The following is a 26001-nucleotide window of genomic DNA, read 5'->3' as shown; positions in this document are numbered from 1 at the left end:
ATGCGGGCCTGTACAGGTGGGGAGGAGGACAGATCCACTTTGAATTGCTGGAACTCTCGGGACAACTCCTCTACAGTTGAGACACAGGCCCGTAGGGAGGAAGAGAGACTCCCTTCGTATTGCCAGAGTTGGACAGCCAATTCATCCACCGTTTGTCCATAGCCTTCTCTCCAGGACATTACTGCCAATGAGTTGGCATAGGTTGGTGGTGCACTTCGTAGAAACTTCCGCCACATGGGTTGTGTGCATTGGACTTCATCTGGATCTGTGGATAACTGCGCATTTTCTGGATCATTATAAATCACCTCCAGCACGGCTAATTCTCTCAGGTACTGGATACCTCTCTCCATGGTGGTCCACTTGCCTTGGTGACATGTAACTTCATCCCTGAAGGGGTATCTTTCCTTTACACCTAACAGAAGTCGCCTCCAGAGGCTGAGGACTTGTGTTTTTCTCCCAATCGCCTTGTCGATGCCCCCTTCCCTAGACAGAGATCCCAACTGCTTGGCTTCCTTACCCTCTAATTCCACACTACTAGCCCCGCTATCCCAGCATCGGAGCAGCCAGGTAACAATGTGCTCACCTGGGTGGCGGCTAAAATCTTTTCGCATGTCACGCAACTCACTCATGGATAGAGATCGGGTAATTATTTCAGGTTCTGCCTCTACCTCCTGTTCTCGCGATGACCCTGGTTCATCTTCATCTCTTGCTAAGCGAACTGATTTCTTTGTGTGTTTCTTTTTCTGTACAGGGGCAACTGATACTGGCACAGGTTGGTTCTCTGGTTTAGCTGAAGTGTCTGTCACCGGGGTAGGGGTAGTCACGGTACCTGTTGTCAGGGTAGGGGCAGCCACGGTGCTTGTTGTCGGGGTTGGGGTAGCCATGGTGCCTGTTGTTCTGTTTTCCATCTTTTCTCCCTGAGGGTGCTGCCTAGTATCAAGCAGTGTTTGGTAGATACTGGCCAGGGCCCAGCACAGTGAGGCGAGTTGTACGTCTTGGGAATAGCCACAGCATTTTTCTTTCAAATATTCTGTCACGTCATGAGGGTTCTGTAGTTGTTCGGGAGTGAACTTCCAAGTCACTGGCGGTGAGAAGTTCTCTACATACTTGCCCATATGCTCCCACATGCCGTGCCACCCATGAGTATCCAGCTTTGGGGGAGATCTCTGAGTGGTACTCTTAAAGAGCCTTTTTGTAGCCCTAAAGAAGACCTGAAACATATTCAGAAGGCATAGCACTAACAGCACACTGGCTTGCGCATCCCAAGGATATTCAAAATTCTCAAAAGCTGTTGTAATTAGTCGGAAGGAGAAAAGGGAGGTGAACGGATGGGGGGAGGTATCCCCCCCTAATTTCCCCATGGATTGGGTGTAATTACCAATAAAATCCGACAGAAGGTGCCCAAAGTATGGAAATGTTATCACTGCCTCATACAGATACCAGCTTAACCTCATGACCAGTGATGTAATCATTTCACAAGTCGACATTGCCCAGTACAGCAAAATGATAATCCCAATCACTCTCCCAGAGATGAAATACACAACTACAGGCAATACATAGAGCATATCAGAGCTTACAAAACGCCACCATGTAAACAAATGAAACAACATTGTGACTAACATCTATTTATCTAAGAAATGCGTTTGGCAAATTTGTTTCAACACGCTCTGGCCAGATCTGTCGTTATCTCAACCCTTCTTGCCTCACGCTGGGCGCCAAAAAGGACTGTCGTGGTTTCAGCCCAGCCGGTAACAAAGGACCATGCAGCCGCTCGCTCACTCCTCCCGCCCCCCTCCGGTGGGATGGGGAGGAGACGGAGGAGAGAAAAGAAAAAGAAACTGGAACCTCGAGGGTTGAGATAAAGGCAGTTTACTGGGACAAACACAAAGAGATTAAAACAACAACAACAGCACTAATGAAAAAGTATACAAAACGAGTGATGCACAGTGCAACTGCTCACCACCCGGGACCCGACGCTCCGCCACTTCCCCCACCGAAAACAGAGACCACCCCCCGGCCCGCTCCCCATTTATATACTGAGCATGATGTCACATGGTATGGAATAGCTCCTTGGCTAGTTCAGGTCAGCTGCCCCGGCTATGCCCCCACCTCCCAGGTTCCTGTAAAAATTAACTCTATCCCAGCTGAACCCAGGACAGTATTATTTAAACCTTTTTCTTTCAAAATTTTTCCAAAAGTGTGAACTACTCCATATGTATCTTTGTAATCTGTAAATATAGTCCTTTTTTTTTTTTCTCTTTACTAATTCTAGGGCCTTATATAGAGCATACAGCTCACAAGCCTGAGCTGACCATGATGGGCTTAGAGGTCCTGATTCTACAGGTCTTAGGTCCTTATTAATTATTGTCTCACTTTAGTCTGGGTCTCAATTACCTCTAAGCAGTTATGTTGTAATTTTTTTTTTTGATGGTTTTCCAAACAAAATGTGCTGGACTCTGAGCAGAGGTTACCCTCTATTCTAAATTAGAGGAGTCAATCAATATTGTTTCATATTTTAGGATCCAGCTATCTGTTAGCCATTTTTCCACTTTCTGTTGTAAACACTTCTGACATTATGTGGAGTATACACTTTTAAAGGGGTACTAAAGGTAATCTTTCTAACTTCCTCCATTAATAATGCTGTAGTGACCAAAGCTTGGAGACAAGTAGGCCATTCTCTACTTACTGGATCAAGTAACTTAGAACGATACCTCACAGGGGTTTTTAATTCCTGCCCAGTCTTGAGCAAGGACTATTCACAAAAAAAAAAAAAGGTTTTTTGTTGTTTGGGGTTTTTTTAGATCTGTGAGGCTTAATACAGGTGCCTGTATTAATGCCCTTCTTATTTCTTCTAATTTCTGATCATCTTCTGTAGACCATTTAAGTTGGTTATTAGTTAATTTCACCTTTTCACTGTAGTTTTTAAGCCATGGTCTACAATATCTTAGTAATCCCAATATTTGTCGAATTTCCTTTTTAGTTTGTGGGGGCTTAACAATTTAGTAGTGGTTTAGTGGTTTCTTGGGTTCCTTCTTTAGTTTATCCCGCTATTAATAGATTGTCCACATATTAATAACTTTACTTCCTTGGGTAAAAATGAAATCTTGTAAAATTTTCTCTAAAGTTTGTCCAGATAGATTTGGTGACTCTGTGAACCCTTGTGGTAGCACAGTCCATCTTAATTGTTTTTTTCATCAGTAGCGATACAGCAGTCGCAGAGAAAGCCCCACTCTCTTTCGCTGTTTACATAGTTGACTTCCATTATAGCCCTGAGGCACGAGGAGAGGCGGCGGCCGCTGCCGAGGGGGGGCTGCTCCCGCCGCTGCCGTCGCTGCTGTTGCTACTGCAGCAACAAAGGACCTTACCAGTTGCTGCTGCAGCGCCGGCTCCGCCGCGACCGCACGGAGCTGGACTCCTCTCCCTGACCCTGAACGCTGAAGTCCAATTTCAAAATCAAATCCCCTCTTAACAAACCGTATTCCGCCCTAGGGAGCAAGAACAAATCACCAAGGACCTCAAAAGGTTTCCCTTTTGCACCCACAATATTCACGGTGCTCCCAGCAAGGGTGTAACCGGTGGGCAGCCCCTGAACGGTGGATCCCTCGGCCCCTGCATCCACCAAAAAACTCCACTCCCTCCCTTTGGGGACTCAACTTCAGTTCCACTCGGGGCTCCGTAGATGTTCCAGTCCCCAATAAGCAGAGCCCCTGACTCCCCCACTCACCTCCAAACATCTGTTCATCCTACTGTTTCCTTCCACAACTCTGCTTCAAGTGCCCTCTCTTCTCACAACAATAGCATTCAACTCCTGCTTCTCTACTTTCCGGTCCAATCGGCTTTCCTCATCTCCACGTACATACACCCCCTGAGTCTCTCTCAACAACTCGTCTAACCCTCTGTCCTGCCAGTCTTCTAACTTCTCCAATTTCTTTCTAATGTCCACTTACAATCCAGCCACAAACCGTGTCCTCAGCAGGGCTTGACCCACGGCTGCACCAGGGCCAACTCCAGAACACAACTGCAAACCTCTCTCCAATCTTTCCAACTAGTCAGTCAGAGCTTCATATCCCCTCTGACACTCACCGAAGGCTCCATTTACATCCTGACCTCCGGGAACCGTTTCCCGCACTCCCCAAATCACCATGTCTCTCAAATCACTCACACTCTGTCTATCTCCTGCAACCTGACGGTTCCAACTTGGTTTCTGTAGGGGCTATTTCACATCTCCCTGGGGCCTATGTTGATGTCTTTGGTCCCAGTGTCTCATCCCTGATCTCCTAATCATATCCCTTTCTTCAGATGTGAAGAGTATTCTTAAGATAGCCTGAATTTCATTCCAGGTGTAAACACTAGGGTCTAAAAATTGATCTAGTCTTTCAGAGACCCTTAGAGCGTCCTCGAGTAAACTTCTCATTTCCTTCTTAAATTCTCGGACGTCCTCAGAATTTATGGGTACCGATACAAATCCTACTCCACCTTGATTTCCCCCCATGGCAACTTCTCTTAGGGGCAATAAGTGTGTTGTTTTCTGGTCTCTCCGAGTCCTACTTCGATTTTTCATCCCCTCTGTTTTTACCGGGGCAGAAGGGGTTGGGTGAGTGGGTAATTGAGGATATATTCGGGGTGGGGATGGAGAGGGTGATGGATTCGGGGATGGCGGGGGATTTGGAGCCGGGACATGCGGGGGTGGGGAGGCTTGGTTAGTTGGGGCCCACTGTTCATGTGGGGGTCCCTTCGTCTTTTTCTTTTCGGTTAAGGCAAAAATATAACTTCTAGCCGAGGATATTATCCAGAGGCTGGCATATTTACTTTTTTCTAAACTAAAAGGTTCTTTTTGGTTCACATATACATTCAGAGCTTGACATACCCAATCCTCAAGTGACCCAAAAACTGGCCAAAATACTTTATCAGCCCTTATCTGTTTCCCCCCCCATATTTCCATACAATAATGTATCATCTTTTCCTTATTTTTCCCTTTACAAGATGGCCAATCATCCCAATATTTAATCATTAATTCTGTTACCGAAATCCGGAATAAAACTCCTTAACAGCAATGATAAGTTAAGAAGCAGGCACTCCTTTATTGCAGCGCTGGGCTCACAGGGGATCACTCCACCTAGTGTGTGCGCCTGTCTGGTTTAATCATGCAGGTTAAATATACACCTGTCATACTTATTCACTAGATTTCTAGGAAATATCATACATAATCATCAATTGTCCGGAAGATCATTAGCATATGTAAATGTCCTTTTACGCAGGCGTAGTGAAGTCTCTGGTGGTCTTCATAAGCCCTCTGGTGGTCTTCCATAGTCTTCCTCACTTTGTCCGATAGTTGACCTCTCTTATACGATTCTGCGCAGTATGATTTTGCCATCATGTATTAGATTTACATAAAAGTACATTCTATATTAATTCTTAAATTTAACGTTTCTAGTGATTGGCCCCCAGTTACATCACCTTATCAATATTCTTATACTATAACATTCATTGGTTAATCTTACCTATTCCACTAACTGGTCTTTTGATCAAAGTAGGGTTTCTAAACCACAAAGCTAAGGTCCATAACGATCTCTCTCTTTGTTCATTAAAACAAAACACTACAATCTAACAAATCTGTCTAAATTTCTATGGTTAACCGATCTAAGACAATACTTATTCTTTTTATGATTGCTTACAGCACATTTTGTATGTTCCTAGGTTTCTATAACTATTGCGAGCTTCAAACTCCTATATTCTACAGTCTTTTCCCTTTTAACCAAACCTAACTTATGTAAAATTCTAATTTCTATCAAATATTGGTAACAATTCCAAGGGACTATCTACCGGTATATCAGGTAAATGGCTCTCCTCCTTTTTGAGGGTACTTCTCCGTGAGTCCCCTCCCGGGCCAGAAACTTCACCCTTTTTCTGTCCCACCTTTTTGAGGGTACTTCTCTGTGAGTCCCCTCCCGGGCCAGAAACTTTACTCTTTTTCTGTCCCATCGTCCTGAGGTGCGTTCTTTCTCTCAATACCTTTCGTTTCCCTCCTTCGGTGGCCAAGTCCCTCGCGGGAGATTGGAACCGCACCTAGAAGAGGTCCGCACTTGCTTCACAGAGTTTTCTGCGTCTCACACACTCGCACACTCAAGGAATCCCGTCCCCAACCAGCGGTTTATACTTGCGTATCTCTGCCGTCTGGATCTTCGTGCACAATTTTACAGGGTGTTAGGAGAGCTCATCTTTCTTTCCTTGCTTGCTACGCTCAGGTAATTTGGGTCCGTGAAGGTCAGAGCGAGTCTGGAGCGGGACCTGCCAATCCAGGACCATCCAAAGATGGGGGCGCCCTCCCGAGTTGGGGTCACACACCAGCTTAACTCTGATCACGTCGGGGTCACCAAAATTGTTATAAACTAACAGAGCCAATTCTATATAAAATTGATATATTTATTGAGAATAGCAAGCAAGCAGCGCTGGGCGGCCAGGGAGTCCATGCTCCAGCAACGGCTCGCAACTTTCTGTTACAGTTACATTCCTTTTATACAGTTCATGCACCCCTTTCTTGTAAATCTCCGCCTTGTCTTGCTTCTTCTTTCTTCACTCCTGTAGGTTTGTTATTGGGCGGATTCGGTCAATCTTCTCAAGGATGTAATGGACAGGGAACCAAATTGTTCCCTGACATTGTGTAATTCGTGTTGAATTAAAAAGACAATAAGGTTTACATACCAATCGGGAAGGGGGAAGGGACACATTGTTATTGACTAGATAAGGAGGGAAAAGACAATGGACCAGATAAGGGGATTAACTCTACCACGACTGCATTCCTCCACATCAAAAGACATTCCACAGACACTCTCCTTTGAGAAGATTGACTGAATCTACCCATTAACAAACCTGTGAAGAAAGAAGAAGCAAGACAAGGTGGAGATTTACAAGAAAGACATGCATAAACTGTATAAAAGGAATGTAACTGTAAGAGAAAGTGGCGAGCCGTTGGTGGAGCACGGACTCCCTGGCCGCCCAGCGCTGCTTGCTTGCTATTCTCAATAAATATATGAATTTTATATAGAATTGGCTCTGTTGATTTATAACATCTACTAAGGTTCCTTTGGCTCCCCGTTTCAGTCCCCCCTTTTCTAGAAAATAGTAAATTCTTTTACTATATCCAACTCTAGTACTTCTAATGCATTGTTTCCCTATCTAGCATTCTCTCAAAATATTTGTTGGACTCAAGTTTTCGTTGCAACTGATTCTTTTTCCATTCGCTGTAGGAATCCCCTGTACTTTGGAAACACCATAAGCCACATCAAATTGTTGTACAAATGATTATGAGCAGAAAAATGATTACTATTGCTGTCACAAACAGTTGTTTTAGCCATGTTAAATTTGGCAACCAGGAAGTTAGTTTTTCCCATATCTCAGAAATTCCCCATGATGTGTCATCCATAGTGATAAGAAGTAGATCCTTAGAAATTTCCCAAATCTTTCCAATATCTGTCTCTACTTGCTGTCTTTCATTTAAATAAGCACAACAGCTTTGATTTATAAGTATGCACACACCCCCTTCCTTTGTGGTTAACATATCTAATGTATCGTTATTTTTGCCAAGGAATCAATTTCGGCTTGTAATTTTCCTAGAGCGTCAGCAGTAGTATTAGCTAAAATCTCGACCACTGCTGATACATTGACTATTGCTTTTTCCAATTCAGATACTCCAAGCATTGGGAAAAGCCATCATACTGATAGCATATTTCCATACATTCTGTATGGCATGTCTAAATATTTTGATGGTTTTAATATTTTGTACCAGCTGTGGAAACTGGTTTGCTGCTAGGTGACTGTAAAAGTGAGATTTGGTAAATAATTATTAGAAATCTTATACTAACACTAATGATTGAAACAATAGACAAAAGTATAGCCAAGCAATTAACTGGTAGAGGTAGTTACTCGTAAGTTTGGCACTTCTTGGCTCTTATGACTAGATGTTCCTCTACGCCAGATGAGAACAATGTTGAAACTGACCACATGTGATTGAAACTGCGTTAAGCTTCAAGATCAAAGAACAAGGACAAGAATAAAGACTTCAAGGACAGCCAGCAAGAACTTCAAATGGGTCAGTGGTCGCAAAAGCAGCCCTTCGTCTCAAATGGATCCTTCATTGCACGTGATCGGATGTAGGCAGTACTATGATAATCGGTTGCCATCATTTTTATGTATATGTATACTAATCTGATTAATATGCAATTAGTTATTCTATATAACCTGTTAGTGCTAAAGCTGTGGTATGCACGCTAGGTGGAACTATCCCCTGTGCATCCAGTGCTGCAATAAAGAATGCCTCCTTTCTAAAACTCCAAAACGAGTCTTAGAGAGTTTCTTCGACTGGCTTTTCGGTATCAGTACCACACTGTGGAATGCGGTACCTTGTTCTATAAGAGGGTTAGAGGTTCTTTTAGTCCTCGTGTGGTGCCATGAGGATTGGAATATTCCCTGTAATTTTCCTAAAACAGGGAGTGTTTGTGGGATTATTATTCCCTCTGTGCATTCTCCCCACCAATCGATAGGTAAACTCTTATGTGGCTTCCCATTTGCACAAAGGTACCAACGTCCATCAGGGAGATTACAATTGGATGGCTCCCGAGGAGGAGGAAGATAACAACTCCCTGTTAGATTTCCCCATCCTGTATTAGCTATCCCTGTAGAGTGTGATTCATTACATCGAAAGCAAGTTCCATTCAGTGTCCCAAGAAAACTACAAGTGTTGGCATAATGGGGGCGCATCATTACGGGGTCTCCCCCTCTGCCTCTTTCCATGTCTTTTAATCTCCAAGACCAATTGTATCGATCATTATCATGTGGGTCTCTGCTATCTAGATCAAGTTTATACTTCACTATAGTTCTGGAACCATTTCCATATAATCAAGTATAGTTGGCAGTTCTATTCAATAGTGTTTTAGTGCTGTTTGTTCTGAGGGGGACACCAATAAACAGGAAGGTTTCTCCTTGTCTGGGTATTAAGGTACACATCCAACAGCTTGATACATTAATATCCTTTGCTAGCTCCTGGTTATATCTGACAAACATGTTTCCATCCCACGCCTTACACAGAGTCCCCAAAACTCCCCATATTACCACGTAAAAACTAAATGTCCATCGGGTTTTGTGGTGACTTTCCATGGAGTTTTGGGTGTCTTTTTCACTTTGGTGTGATGAATCCAAGCGTTCTGTTCCTTGATTATGATTGCAGTAAAGGAGGTGAGTAGTACTTGGAATGGTCCTTCCCACTGTGGCTCCAGGGTTTTTTCTGTAAGAGTCTTTACATATACATAATCCCCAGGTTGTATATTATGTACAGGCCCATTTAAACCTCTCCCTCAAGTCCCAGCCACATGCTTCCTGATTTTATTGAGCTGCTTACTCAATGCTTCCATGTAAGAGGTCACAATTTTGTCCCTAGCTTACACAGACACCCCTTTCTGTATTTCATAGGGTTGTCCATACAAAATTTCAAAGGGACTCAGTCCTTCCCTCGTCCTTGGTCTTGTTTGTATACGCAGAAGGGCTAAAGGGAGAGACTGAGGCCATGTCAGATTTGCTTCTTGTCCCAATTTCACAATTTGCTGTTTAAGTGGTTCATTTTTTCTACTTGACCACTTGACTGGGGGTGATATGGAGTATGAAGCTGCCAATCCATACCCCAATGGCGGCTAATTTGTTGTACTATTTTTGAGACAAAATGTGGTCCTCTGTCAGAGGATATGGTTGCTGGAACCCCAAAACATGGTATTATCTCTTGTACCAGTATTTTAGTTACCTCCCGAGCTTTAGCCGTTCTTGTTGGGAATGCTTCTTGCCAACCTGAAAAGGTATCAGTTAATACCAATAAATATCGATACCCCCCTTTTCTTGGAAGTTCTGTGAAATCAATTTGCCATTGCTGTCCAGGCCCATTGCCTTTCCCAATCTGACCCATTTCTAGTTTGGGGGTATTCTTAGGATTAGTCTGAAGGCAAAGATCGCATTGTTGAGTCACCTGTCTCACTGTGGTATATGAATTTCTAGCCACAATTTCTCTTATCAAATGATTATACAGAGCCTCTGTCCCCCAATGTCTTTTCCTATGCTCCTCCTGTATCAAATACCACAGTAAGCAAGAGGGAATGATTAGTTTTCCCTGTGGGGTATGAGCCCACCCCTCTTCATTATATGACCTTTCTAAATCTGTAATAAGCTTCTGATCTTCCTTGGTATATTCTGGCTTACTTTTTAGGGAGATTTCTCTATGAGGAATTAAAGCCCCTTCTATTTTTACCTTTGTTTTGGCCACTCTGTCCGCCAGTTCATTCCCTTTTTCCGAATCTGAGCTCACTTTCTGGTGTGCCTTAATATGCATAATTGCTACTTTCTTAGGGAGCTGGACAGCTTCCAGTAACTTCAGAATTTCTTCTGCGTGTTTGATCTTTTCCCCTTGGGAATTCAATAGTCCTCTCTCCTTCCAAATTGCTCCATGTGCGTGTAAAACTCCAAAGGCATATTTTGAGTCTGTATAAATATTCACAACTTTGCCCTGGGCAAAAAAACGAGCATTAGTTGTAATAGAATATTATAATCTATTCACCCATTAAGTGGCCACTTAGCATCACCTTCTAACTTATACAACAGCCACCATTGATTGCAATACTTAATAAGGTTCTTTTTATTTTCCATACCTCTGGTCCCAACAATATCTTTCCAGTGGGCAATTACACAACCCAGAGGACTCTTCCTCAATATTCCCCCTTGATTGTTTCCCATTTTATAACTTCTCCTTTTAATAAGCTTCCATGCAAATTGTTTCTTACACCTCTTTATAGTCTTCTCCCAGTTTTCCTCCCACACGTCCTGAATTTCCGGGATTAAATTTTCCTTTCCACACACCAATTTCACTATTTCGGCTACCTTTCCAACCACAAGCAATCTCAACTGTATACGTAGCCTGTCCCCTCATCCCAGGGAGTCCAAACCCGACACTCAGGGCATTCAATATCCCCTCCACAATCTATTTGCAACCTCTGTTTACACCACACACATTCCAGGACATATGAGGGTATACACTCATTTCCTGGATGTAAAAGACACCATTCAAATACCCACATTTATGCGATGCACCATACAGGGACTTTCTTATACCAACACCACAAAATGATTAAGATAATCAAACTCAAACTTAGAATTACAACGCTAACATATAAATTCAAGTTCCAAATCATCAGTGAGCCACACTTTGTTTGTCTCCGGTCGTACCCCTTGTGGAGTTACGAAACTGCGGATCGGAACTCCACATACGCTCCGCAGCTGAGCTGTGTCTCTTTTACTCAAACATTCAAACCACAGTTTTATACATTTACACATTAACAAGCATATATATGTGGGGAGAGACTTGAAGGAATCAGACAGGACGGCGGGTACTGCTCCGTTGTTAGAAAGGGATGTGCTGGAACTTGTAGGCTATAAACCTTGGGAGGCCTGATAAAGGAAATAGAGAGGCACCGATGTGGTGGTGAATTACTGACCCATGAATCATGTTCGATAAGGTGCTGGAACATAGAGTCTTTTGCAAAAATAGTTTAATTGCTAACTGTCCAATTGTTAAAGTTAAGTAGCTACCAATTAGCGCGCCCTGATAATAACTTTGAAGCATAATAACCGATCAGTTCAAAACACTCGTCTTCTAATTTTCTATATAAACGAGTGTTATATGCAATAAAACGACTCTCTGCTTGCATCAAGCTGTGTTCCGTCTCTCAATCGCAGCAAATTGGCAACCCCGACGTGATTCCAGGGTCCAGGAACCGCCTATCTGCGTGGCTGTGGTGGGTTGACCCTGGTTGGATGCCAGGTGCCCACCAAAGTCGCTCTATCACTCCCCCTCCTCAGCTGGACGGGGGAGAGAAAATATAACAAAAGGCTCGTGGGTCAAGATAAGGACAGTTTAATAAAGTAATAGCAAAGGTCACGCATGAAAGCAAAGAAAAAACAAATGATGTTACTCTCTACTTCCTATCAGCAGGCGATGTCTAGCCGCTTCTCGGGAAGCAGGGCTTCAGTACGCGTAGTGGTTGCTCCGGAAGACAAAAATGCCCCCATTCCGTCTCCCTTCACTTAGCTTTTATATCTGAGCTGACGTCATATGGTATGGAATATCTGTTTGGTCAGTTTAGGTCAGCTGTCCTGGTTATGTCCCATCCCAAGATCTTGCCCTGCCCCAGCCTGCCATTGAGGGGAGGGCAAAAATGTTGGAGAGACAGCCTTGATGCTGTGCCAGCACTGCTCAGCAGTAGCCAAAACACTGGTGTGCTATCAACACCTTTCTAGCTACTGATGCAGAGCACAGTGCTATGAGGGCTGCTATGGGGAGTATTAACTCCATCTCAGCCAGACCCAATACAATCTCCACCCCTTATTCCATACCATTTGCGTCCTGCTCAGGTCCCACATAATTTAATACAGATATCTTCTAACCATACTATTGTATTTAATTCTCATTACTGAAATCCTTTCTTACCAACACTTACAACTGAAACTACATACTTAAACCACTTTTATACCCAACGTACAGATTTATACATTCTTAAGAGATAGATATTCCATGGGCTTCTTCCACTCCTTCAGGTGTTCACACACAGGTTATGACTTGGGCCCCATCCATCAAGATGAGTGGTCAGGACAGGAGAAGCAGTATGTTCGATCGTTGGGCACCAACACCAGCTTGGTTTGGGTCACCGATGCACTTGTCTGGTTCCTTGCGAAGTTCACTCCTCTGCAGTTCAGGTCATTCCTGCTACATTACTTCCTGCAACATACAACTCACATCACAGATTATTTTTCCCCCAAGGTTAAATGTCCTTGAGGCACACACTGGGTCTCCCCATCCTTCCGCATTACCCACCAAGTACACCCAGGTCCCTGAGAAAAGACAATCCCACGAATGGGTTTGCCTTTTCCCATGGGAGATGCAATCCACACTGCCTTCCCCAGCCACTTCCCCATGTGCACCACGGGGACCTTATCTCCTCCCACAGTATGTAGGGGTTTTGTTTGGGAAGGACCAGGATGGTTAGCAGATCCTCTAGTGTTAACTAGCCAAGTGGCTTCTGCTAAATTTGTATCCCAATGCTTCCATGCCCCATTGCCTAGCGCTCTTAATATACTCTTCAACAGTCCATTATATCTCTCAATTTTTCCAGATGCCTGCAGGTGTTAGGGTATGTGGTACACCCACTCAATGCCATGTTTCTTTGCCCAGGAGCTTATGAGGTTATTTCGGAAATGAGTCCCATTGTCTGATTCAATTCTTTCTGGGGTACCGTGTCACCATAAAATTTGCCTTTCGAGGCCTAAGATGGTGTTTCAGGCAGTGGCATGGTTTACAGGATATGTTTCTAGCCAACCAGTAGTTGCTTCCACCATGGTGAGTACGTAGCGCTTGCCTTGGCGTGTTCATGGCAGTGGTCCAATGTAGTCAATTTGCCAGGCTTCGCCATATTGAAAGCCCAACCACCGCCCTCTGTTCCAGGGAGACTTTACTCTGGTGGCTCGTTTGACTGCAGCACATGTTTCACATTCATGAGTGACCTGTGTGATGGCCTCCATGGTCAGGTCCACCCCTCGATCACGAGCCCACCTATATGTTGCATCTCTCCCTAGATGTCCCGATGTCTCATGGGCCCATCGAGCTACAAATAGCTCACCCTTACGCTCCCAGTCCAGGTCCACCTGAGCTATTTCTGTTTTGGCAGCCTTGTCTACCTATTCATTATTTCGATGTTCTTCAGTGGCACGGCTTTTGGGCACGTGAGCATCTACATGACGTACCTTTAGAGTCATGTGTTCTACATAGGCAGCAATGTCCTGCCACAATGCTGCTGCCCAGATGGGTTTACCCCTGCGTTGCCAATTGGTCTTCTTCCACTGCTGTAGCCACCCCCATAGGGCATTAGCCACCATCCAGGAGTCGGTATAGAGGTAGAGTACGGGCCACTTTTCTCGTTCAGCAATGTCTAGGGCTAGTTGGATGGCTTTCACTTCTGCAAACTGACTTGACTCGCCTTCTCCTTCAGTGGCCTCAACGACTTGTCGTGTGGGACTCCACACAGCAGCTTTCCGCTTCCGATGGTTCCCTACCACACGACAGGATCCATCAGTAAACAAAGCATAACACCTTTCATCTTCTGATAACTCATTATATGGTGGTGCCTCTTGGGCACGAGTCACCTCCTCAGGCAATGCTCCAAAATCTCTGCCTTCTGGCCAGTCCATGATCTCTTCCAGAATTCCTGGGCGGTTAGATTTCCCCAGTCGAGCCCATTGCGTGATCAATGCTATCCACTTACTCCATGTAGTGCTGGTTGCATGATGTGTAGAGGGGATATTTCCTTTGAACATCCAGTGTAGTACGGGCAATCGTGGTGCCAAGAGGAGATATGTTTCTGTACCAACAACTTCTGAAGCAGCTCGAACCCCCTCATATGCTGCTAGTATCTCTTTTTCAGTCGGGGTGTAGTGAGCTTCAGATCCTCGGTACCCCTGGCTCCAAAACCCTAATGGTCGACCTCGGGTTTCTTCTGGTGTTTTCTGCCACAGGCTCCAGGTGAGACCATGCTCCCCAGCTGCAGTGTAGAGTACATTTTGTACATCTGGTCCTGTCTGGACAGGCCCAAGAGCTACTGCACAAGCTATTTCCTGTCTGATATGCTCAAAGGCTTGTTGTTGTTCAGGGTCCCATTCAAAATAGTTCTTTTTCCGCGTTACTCAATAGAGAGGGCTCACAAGCTGAGTATAACCTGGAATGTGCATTCTCCAGAAACCCACAAGGCCTAGGAAAGCTTGTGTTTCTTTCTTGTTAGCTGGTGGAAACATAGTTGCTATCTTGTTAACCACATCCATAGGGACATGACGGCGGCCATCCTGCCATTTTATTCCCAAGAACTGAATCTCCTGTGCAGATCCCTTGACCTTACTTTTCTTTATGGCAAAACCAGCTTTCAGAAGAATCTGAATTATTCTTTTTCCCTTTTCAAACACTTCTTCTGCCTCGTTGGCCCACATGATGATGTCATCTATGTATTGTAAATGTTCAGGGGCATCGCCTTGTTCCAGTGCCATTTGGATTAATCCGTGACAAATGGTAGGACTGTGCTTCCACCCCTGGGGCAGCCGATTCCAGGTGTATTGGACACCTCTCCATGTGAAAGCAAACTGTGGCCTGCACTCTGCTGCCAAAGGAATGGAGAAAAATGCATTGGCAATATCAATTGTAGCATACCATGTGGCTGCCTTTGATGCCAGTTCATATTGGAGCTCTAACATATCTGGTACAGCAGCACTGAGTGGCGGTGTCACTTCATTCAAGCCGTGATAATCTACTGTTAACCTCCATCCTCCATCAGACTTCTGCACTGGCCATATAGGACTATTAAAAGGTGAATGAGTCTTGCTGATGACTCCTTGGCTCTCTAGGTGATGAATCAGCTCATGGATGGGAGCCAGGGAGTCTCGGTTTGTCCGATATTGCCGACGGTGCACCGTCCTGGTAGTGATTGGCACCTGCTGTTCTTCAACTTGCAGCAATCCCACAGTAAAGGGATCTTCCGAGAGGCCAGGCAGGGTAGATAACTGTTTGATCTTCTCTGCATTTACAGTGGCTACACCAAAAGCCCACCAGTACCCCTTTGGGTCCTTGAAATACCCTCTCTTGAGGTAGTCTATGCCAAGGATACAAAGGGCCTCTCGGCCGGTCACAATGGGGTGCTTTTCCCACTTGTCCCCTGTCAAGCTCACTTCAGCCTCCAGTATAGTCAATTCTTGGCATCCCCGTGTCACTCCAGAGATCCAGATGGATTCTGTGCCCTTGTATCCTGATGGCATCAGTGTACACTGTGCACCAGTGTCTACCAAAGCCTTATACTTCTGTGGGTCTGATGTGCCAGGCCATCGAATCCACACAGTCCAGTATATCCGATCATCCCTTTCCTCCTCCTGGCTGAAGGCAGGGACCCTCTATTGCTGTTCCTCATCAGAATATTCACTGTCCGATCCTTGCGGTACCAGACCAGAAGTCCCCTCACTAGAATCAAGGGAGGTGGTTTCAGTTCTTCTATGCCTGGAGGATCGCTGACTGCCTTCTTGGGCCTCTACAGCAACTACGCTGACAGCCTTCTTCTTGGGTGACCCCTTCTTAACAGCTGTCTTCCCTCTCAGTTCACGTACGCGGGCTTCCAGCTTAAAGGTGGGTTCACCATCCCACTTCCTCATGTCCTCCCCTTGGTCACGCAGGAAGAACCAGAGTGTACCACGTGACATATGCCTTGGGCTCCCTTTCCCTCTGACTAGGGCAGGAGAGGACTGATTTCTTGGAGCATCCCTAACAGCCAAGGCACTGTCCTGTAGGGATGAGGAGACACAGAGATTTTCCTCAAACTTTTGGAGCCAAGACGACACTTTCTCCACAGTTGGTGTTTCCATATCTGGACAATACATTCCTGACAAGCTGTTAGAATACAATGTTGGGGCACCTTGAATCACCTTTCGCCACATGGCCCGTGTGCACAGGACATCCTCTGGATCTTTGGAAACTTCCTCATCATCTAGATCACTGTAGATGACTTCCACCACTGCTAACTCTCTCAGGTACTGGATGCCTTCATCTGCAGTAGTCCACTTTTCTGATGAATTGACAAGATCTTCCTTGAATGGATATCTTGCCCTCACACTTGAGAGGAGCCGGCTCCAGAGACTCCAAATTGCTGCCTCTTTTCCAATTCCTCTTTCAATTCCCCGGTTTCTAGCGAGGGATCCCAGCTGTTGGGCTTCCTTGCCTTCCAGTTGCTGACAATCAGCTCCGTTATCCCAGCATCAGAGCAGCCAGGCAGCAATCCGCTCACCTGGCTGGTGGCTGTAATCTTTCCGCAAGTCCCGAAGTTCTGAGGACGTCAGGGACCGGGTAGTTTCTGCTTCTTGTTTAAGTTCCCTCACTCCTTCCTCCAATTTCTTTATCGAAGGACCAGCTTCTAAATCAAGCCTTTCCTCTTCTTCTTCTTCCCTCACTAATCAATGGTATGGACCCGTTGATCTCCTTGTCCACTGTTTCCGTTTCACTATTGGGGCAATTACTGTAGTTGTTGTTGTTTGGGTCCCTATATCGAGCATGGTGTCCTTAGATGCAGTCTGGGTCCCTGTCTCAACCATGGTCCTTTGAGAGTGTTGAACTATGGCTCGGTAGGCATAGGCCAGGCCCCACTACAGTGCGAGAAGCTGCTGGTTTTCATTGGGATAGGCAAGGCACCCTTCTATCAGGTGCTGTGTCAGTTTGCCAGGGTTACTTGCCTGTTCGGATGTAAAATCCCAGATTATGGGAGGTGGTAACCGTCCTAGGAATCTGCCCAAATCCTTCCATATACCCTGCCACCCAGGGACTGGTCGCTTGAGGGCACATTTCAGTATTGTCTCAACTAAAACTTGCCTTCTCTTATACCAGGACGAGACCAGATTCAACAATACCCATAATATACGACCAGTATTAATTATTAGTATTGAACAGCTCACATAAGGGTGAACAAGGACCTCGAGAGCCTGCATAATAAAACCATTCACATCAATGCCTGGTAGGGAGAGGGAGATGTGTTCCCTCATCTCCTCCACAAGATAGCTCTCCCACAACACAGCAAAGCCATCAATGCCAGGACAAAGCACATAGACAGTATTTGTATTATCACATTCCCGCGTTCCTTCATTCTCCCCACAAGATAGTTCCCACAGCACAACAAAGCCATCAGTGCCAGGACAAAGCACACAGCCATTATTTGCATTAACATGTTCCCAAACTCAGCAAGATAGAGATAAGCAAGCAGCTAACAAGCTCTGTGACCTGCACAGGAACTTGCCACTTAATAACTAGCTATAGAACGCTTAATGCAAAACTGCCGTTGTCATGCCCCACCTTGGGCGCCAAAAAGGACTGTGGTGGGTTGACCCTGGTTGGATGCCAGGTGCCCACCAAAGCCGCTCTATCACTCTCCTTCCTCAGGTGGACGGGGGAGAGAAAATATAACAAAAGGCTCGTGGGTCAAGATAAGGACAGTTTAATAAAGTAATAGCAAAGGTCACGCGCGAAAGCAAAGAAAAAATGATGTTACTCTCTACTTCCCATCAGCAGGCAATGTCTAGCCGCTTCTCGGGAAGCAGGGCTTCAGTACGTGTAGTGGTTGCTCCGGAAGACAAAAATGCCCCCATTCCGTCTCCCTTCACTTAGCTTTTATATCTGAGCTGACGTCATATGGTATGGAATATCTGTTTGGTCAGTTTAGGTCAGCTGTCCTGGTTATGTCCCATCCCAAGATCTTGCCCTGCCCCAGCCTGCCATTGAGGGGAGGGCAAAAATGTTGGAGAGACAGCCTTGATGCTGTGCCAGCACTGCTCAGCAGTAGCCAAAACACTGGTGTGCTATCAACACCTTTCTAGCTACTGATGCAGAGCACAGTGCTATGAGGGCTGTTATGGGGAGTATTAACTCCATCTCAGCCAGACCCAATACAGTGGCATGCTGCGAGTCCCACAGAACGTTGAATGAGCTGCTGAAAGGAAGCAGGAGCCGGCCGGCCTGAAATCCCTCCGGAGTAGAGAGGTGAGCTGTGGGAAACATGGGGAATCAAGCATCTTCCCCGGAAGGAGACATATATGAGCTTATGAAAGCTCTTCTTCAAAAGCATGGGAAAGTTATCTCCGGGCATGATCTTAAAGCCATGCTTAAATGGGTACAAATGAAGATACCTGCTGTAACTGCTTCTAGTATCTTTACGCGGGAACTTTGGGATAATGTGGGGGTGAAGTTGTGGGACTCTGCCACATCGGGGGATGTAGAAGCACAGCGTATGCTTCCGTGGTGGAGGATCATTTTTGAAACCCTAAAAGCTCAAGAGGAGAGTAATAATGGCAACGTAAAGACTAAAGGGAATACCCCCACGGTCCCTTCTCTGCCTTTGGAAAGTCAAAATTGCCGAGGACCCCCAGAGGTCTGTGCCGCAAATTATCCTCCGGAGGAGGACCCCTTTGATCCGGGGCCGGTAAACCCCGAGAAGGAGCCAGACCTCTATCCCCCTGACCCACACAACGTGGGCTAATATAAGATGCCAAGCCTTAAAGGAAGGGGATCTCGAGATTGCCAAAATGATAGTTGCCCCCGTAATTTATCAGGGCCGGGGGGCACAATGGGAAGCCTTATCCTTTCCCATAATTAAGGAACTGCGCCATACCGTCACGGAGCATGGGCTTTCCTCTCCTTATTTCGTGAGCCTGTTATCTTCTGGTTTTGATACTTATGTTATGACTCCTCATGATTTAAAGTCTCTAGCAAAATTACTGTTAACTCCGACTCAGTTTACGCTGTGGGAGTCACATTGGAGGGGAGGGCTCCAGGCACTTCTTCTCACGTTTGCGGGTCATGCTAATCAAGTTGTGGCTGCATTAACCATAGAACATCTTACCAGCCCCAGTCAGAACACTGATCCGATAGCCCAGGCACGGGATATCCCTCGGGAGGCTCTTGAAGTGGTCCGTGAAGAAGCAAAAAAGGCTTTTTTTAAGGTCCCTGACACACAAAAGCCACAGAAAGCTTTTACAACTATTACTCAAGGACCTCGAGAGCCCTATATGCAATTTATTGATAGATTAAAACAGGCTCTGGAGCGTCAGATAGACAATGCGGAAGCGTGAGAAATTTTGTTGTTGAAACTGGCTGTAGAAAATGCTAATGTGGATTGTAAAAAGCTCCTGAAATCCCTCCCTAAACCGAATCCTACACTGATTGAAATGGTGGAAGCTTGTAATAGAATTGGCACTGTGGATCATAAATTTGAGGCCATGGCTGCTGCCTTTGCAGCCATGCGTGGTCCATCAGGTTTGGGGAATTGCTACAGCTGTGGTAAACCAGGGCATTTAAAAAAGAACTGCCTGTCTATGAATACGGGAGCTAGGCACCAAGCCCCTGGGGTTTGCCCTAAATGCCGAAAAGGGTGTCATTATGCTAATCAATGTTGGTCTAAGTATGATTTTCAGGGTCAACTGATACAGGGAAACCAGTCGCGGAGTGCGGGGCAGTGACACGCGCAGACACAAGTACCGCAGCCAACGTTCCAACCCCCATGGAGGGAAGCAGCAGTGCCTCAAGTCTTCGTCCAGCAACAGCCGGGAGTGCCGGATTGGACCTGGCAACCGCCCACACAGTAACGTTACTTGATTGCTCAGTTCATTTGCTGTCAACAAGTATCTTGGGACCCTTGCCCCCCAAAACACAAGCGCTGTTGTTAGGGAGATCATCTACCACATTGTCGGGGCCTTTTGTATTACCAGGGGTCATTGATTCTGATAGTACTGATGAAATTAAAATTATGGCATGGACCCTGTTTCCTCCCTGCACGATACCTAAAGGTAGTTGTGTAGCGCAATTAATATTGATTCCTGTGGGGATGAAGTCCCCCATTCCTAGTCAATCTCCTCAAAGGCGGGGAGGGTTTGGGTCTACAGGGAACCCACAAATTCTATGGGTGCAATCTGTTTCTCAGAACCGACCCGTATGTCAATATACCCTTATCCGCGGAGGGCAACAAGTAGTACTAAATGGAATTATTGATACTGGAGCCAATGTCATGGTAATATCTCTGGCTAAGTGGCCTCGACAATGGCCTCTGGCTAATGCTTCCCAAGCATTGGCTGGAATTGGAGGAACTGGTAACAGCCGCCAGAGTGTGGAATTAATCCAAATCCAAGGTCCAGAGGGGCATATAGCCTCTGTTAAACCTTTTGTGTTACCCATCCCTATGATTCTGTGGGGGCGTGATGTGCTGTCCCAGTGGGGAATGTCCATTCGGACACATTTTTAGAAGGGGCCATTGAAGCGCGTGACACCCTTAAATTGACATGGAAGACCAATACCCCTATTTGGGTAGATCAATGGCCCCTACCACTGGAAAAGCTTCGCGCCCTCCAAGAATTAGTTATGGAACAGTTAACAAAAGGGCATATTGTGCCTTCTACCAGTCCTTGGAACTTGCCTATTTTTGTTATTAAAAAACAAACCGGCAAGTGGCGCTTGCTCCACGACCTCAGAAAAATTAATGACGCTATGGAAGATATGGGAGCCCTCCAACCAGGACTCCCATCCCCCACTATGATTCCTCGAAATTGGTATTTGACTGTTATCGACCTTTGTCCTGGGTTCAGCTGGGATAGAGTTAATTTTTACAGGAACCTGTGTTATAAGTTACGACGAAAATTTGTACACCAGCCCGTGGATAATCCAATCAAGGTTTATTGAAGCAAGCAATCAAGCAGGCAAAACAACGCTGGGCGGCCGGGGAGTCTCCGCTCCACCAACAGCGTGCACCTGATATGGTAACGTGTTTCACAGTTAAACAGTTAAGTGTTATATATGTATGGGATTTCCCGGTACGCCTATACATATTCATGACCTATTCCCGCTTCGTATTAAAATTAGTTCCAAGAGGTATTACAACTAGTTCCAAAGGGTATTACAATTAGATCCAAGAGGACACTCCCTCAAGTTTATCTGTCCAAGCCACGGAATCGGCCTTGGCCAGTTTCTGGGACCAGTTCTTTATTTTCTAAGAAAACTGCTCTTGAGAAGTTATATGATAAGATAATCAAGACAGGCACATCCTGCTTACTTAGCTCAATATCTAGTTTCTACAACTGTTGCTGTGCTTATTGTCTAATAAGTTAGTGTGGTTAAAAGCAGCTTAATTACTAAGTTGTAGAGATCAATATATTTTAACAACCAACAGGTTTGATTAACAAATTGGTTATGCAAAGTTTATTACACCTGGGAGGTGGGGGGCATAGCCAGCGCAGCTGACCTGAACTAGCCAAGGAGCTATTCCATACCATGTGACATCATCCTCAGTATATAAATGGGGAGCGGGCCGGGGGGGGGGGGGGGGTGCTCTCGGCTTTCAGGTGGGGGAAGTGGTGGAGCGTTGGGTCCCGGGTGGTCAGCAGTTGCACTGTGCATCACTCTTTTTTGTATACTCTTTCATTAGTACCGTTGTTGTTGTAATTTCTTTGTGTTTGTCCCAGTAAACTGCCTTTATCTCGACCCTCGAGGTTCCGGGTTTTTTTTTTTTTCTTTTCTCTCCTCTGTCTCCTCCCCATCCCACCGGAGGGGGGCGGGAGGAGTGAGTGAGCGGCTGCATGGTCCTTTGTTACCGGCTGGGCTGAAACCACGACAGTCCTTTTTGGCGCCCAACGTGAGGCAAGAAGGGTTGAGATAACGACAGATCTGGCCAGAGCGTGTTGAAACAAATTTGCCAAACGCATTTCTTATACTAGATAAATAGATGTTAGTCACAATGTTGTTTCATTTGTTTACATGGTGGCGTTTTGTAAGCTCTGATATGCTCTATGTATTGCCTGTAGTTGTGTATCTCATCTCTGGGAGAGCGATTGGGAATATCATTTTGCTGTACTGGGCAATGTCGACTTGTGAAATGATTACATCACTGGTCATGAGGTTAAGCTGGTATCTGTATGAGGCAGTGATATCATTTCCATACTTTGGGAACCTTCTGTCGGATTTTATTGGTAATTACACCCCATCCATGGGGAAGTTAGGGGGGGACACTTCCCCCTGTCCGTTTGCCTCCCTTTTCTCCTTCCGACAAATTACAACAGCTTTTGAGAATTTTGAATATCCTTGGGATGCACAAGCCAGTGTGCTGTTAGTGCTATGCCTCCTGACTATGTGTCCTGGGTTCAGCTGGGATAGAGTTAATTTTTACAGGAACCTGGGAGGTGGGGGCATAGCCGGGGCAGCTGACCTGAACTAGCCAAGGAGCTATTCCATACCATGTGACATCATGCTCAGTATATAAATGGGGAGCGGGCCGGGGGGGTGGTCTCTGTTTTCAGTGGGGGAAGTGGCGGAGCGTCGGGTCCCGGGTGGTCAGCAGTTGCACTGTGCATCACTCTTTTTGTATACTTTTTCATTACTACCGTTGTTGTTGTTATAGATGCTCGTGACAAATTGGAGGAGCCAATTTGTAGTGAATAAAAAAGGTCGAATTTATTAGCAAGCGATAAAAGAGCAAAACAGCGCTGGGCGGCCGGGGAGGCAGTGCTCCGCCACAAGCTCGCAGCTTTAGGTTATAGTTACATTCCTTATATACATTCCATGTATCTCTTTCTTGCAAGTCTCCGCCTTGTCCTGCTTCTTCTTTCTTCATTCGTGCAGGTCTGTCACTAGGCAGATTCGGTCTATCTTCTCAAGGACGAGTGTCTTTTGATATAGAATGTCCTTTGATGTAGAAAAGTGCAGTCTTGGTGGAGTCCATCCTGTTACCTGGTAAATTATAGTTGTTGTTCTTTTCCCTCCTTAGCTAGTAAGTTATAGCCGTTGCCCTCTTCCTGTGACCTTTACGCACCAATTAAGCAAGTTTTGTTATTTACACAAGGCATCTGCTAACTCTCAATGTCTCTTCTCCCTTCCCGATGTCATGAACAAAGTTAACTCGTCCATTACAATCCCCCCTTTTCTATTTTATCCTGATTTTGTTCATTAAATTGATCTAATACTTCTTTTGTCTGCCCGAGGATAGGAGTAATTCTTTCATCCTTGATTTGTTTATATTGCTTTCATAGCAGCATTAAATGTGCAGTTTCTAAGCGTCTTTTAACAATAGTGATTAATTTATTAAAAATGCATGGTTTAAAAGTTAAGGTTAGCAGTAAGACTATTAGGGGTAATTGTGGAATCTTCCCATCTTGACAGAATTCATTCGTATGGCTGATGGAGATTTTTCCCTTGTATCAAGTCCATTCATACCAAAACTAATAATTTTACATTTCTAAGGCCTAAAATTACATAAAGTAAAGACATTAGAGCTTGATCCCAACGTCTAGGGAATAGTGGTGGTATCCATGGACCATTGTGGGTATTATTTTCCCAACTTAATATATTATCGTAAGGTGTCTCTTTTATACCCCAAGATCTTTGCCTTTTTATGTCTTTAATTTTTAAATCTTTTAGGTCATTGTGGAGTGAGGTTGGGTCAGTGGGAAACATTAGGGTGTTTTCAACTTGGTAGCGCTTACTATATGGGTCTGTAGCTTTATATTTTAAGGCAGCTCGTCATCAACAGTCCCCACAGTAGTACATTTCTGCCTTCTCCGTCTACTCGGTTGCTTCGAGCAATGGGGTGTACTATCTTCTCAGCAGCAAATGTATTCTTCAGGGGAGCACTTGTTAGGTTGTTTGGCTTGTTTTATTTTGTAAGCGCTTCAATTTTTATTATTTTTTTACTTCTCACAAGTAGCAACTCACTCTCATGACTGTTTTCTACACTTTATGTCAGTTATTATTGTTATGTTAGGGTAAGGTTCGTTGAATGATAACAATATCATTTGGGATGTATTTCTTTTATAAATATTTCCTACCACTTAGTGGAATCCTTTTTAATTTTCCCTATTAAAACCCTTAGGCGTAAGGCTTTGTCAGTCAATTGTCTTTCCCGATCGTGTTACTCCTAAGAAACTCCTTTGGGGGAATACCCGTAATGGCAATGGCTCCACCACTTTCCCTGACACACTATACACTTATATTATACAAATGGATAGCAGTTACAATCTAGATTTATACAGTTGATGATCACAGGTTTACTTATCGGTTCTTTTTTTTTTTTTTTTATCAGCACGTGGTTCCTAAGCTTAATTTTATGAACAGGAAATCCTAAGGGGAGTGTTTGCTCTATTATTCCTTTCTGGCAGTTGTTTCTCATGACTTTTGTTAAGGTAGTTATATAGGCATGGATAGATGCATCTTTAACCTTGGGGTGTTGGATTGGTAACAAATTTGTTTCAACAAGTTCTGGTAAGGTTTGTTGTTATCTCAACCCTTCGCGCCTCACGTTGTGTGTCAAAATGGACTGTCGTGGTTTAACCCCAGCCAGTAATTAAGTATTACGCAGCTGCTCACTCACTCCCCCTCCATCCAGTGGGATGGGGGAGAAAATCGGGAAAAAGAAGTAAAACTCGTGGGTTGAGATAAGAACAGTTTAATAGAACAGAAAAGAAGTAACTAATAATGATAATGATAACACCAATAAAATGACAACAGTAGTAATAAAAGGATTGGAATGCACAAATGATGCGCAGGGTAATTGCTCACTATCCGCCGACCGACGCTTAGCCAGTCCTCGAGCGGCGATTCCCTGCCCCCCCACTTCCCAGTTCCTATACTAGATGGGACGTTACATGGCACAGAACACCTCGTCGGCCAGTCCGGGCCACCCGCCCCGGCCGGGTCCTGTGTCAACCCCCCCGCCTTCCTCCAGCCCTCTTGCCGGCCAGGTATGAGAAGTTGAAAAATCCCCGACTACAGTCTAAACACCACCGTAGTCTAAACACCACCGAGCAACAACTGAAAACATCAGTGCCGTTAACATTCTTTGTATATTGAACTCAAAACACAGCACTGTATCAGCTACTAGGAAGACAGTTAACTCTATCCCAGTTGAAACCAGGATACTTCGGTAATTCAGTGAAATCAATTTGTATTCTCTCAAAAGGTCTATAAGCCATTTTTCTCTTTCCTGTGGCTGCTTGTTGATTGATTTTTAAAATGTTATGAATGTTTACTAGGGTTCAGTATATCTCTGCATTTTATATGTCATATTCCATAAGTAACTCTTTAGTAGACACTGTCTCACATTCATTATTGACAAGTTAAGTAGTTTTGTGTATATATAAATTTTCATTTGTCTTAAGTTAATAAATTTAATGAAATATTTTTAAAATATGTACTACAACAACTATCAAAGTATTTGAAAAAAGATGCTGTTATAAATACCTGTGAGACAACCTATAACAGCCATATGAATTGGTTTTTACCTTAATCGCTTATAGTCCTTTTCCAAATCAAGTAAGAAGCAAGTAACTAGTTTAAAACAGTTATACATTTTTAACAACTTGAAATTAGTA

Source organism: Accipiter gentilis, chromosome W, assembly GCF_929443795.1.
Source record: "Accipiter gentilis chromosome W, bAccGen1.1, whole genome shotgun sequence".
In the NCBI taxonomy this organism is placed as follows: Eukaryota; Metazoa; Chordata; class Aves; order Accipitriformes; family Accipitridae; genus Astur; species Astur gentilis.
The sequence above is the reverse complement of the archived record's forward strand: the minus strand, read 5'-3'. Positions refer to the sequence as shown.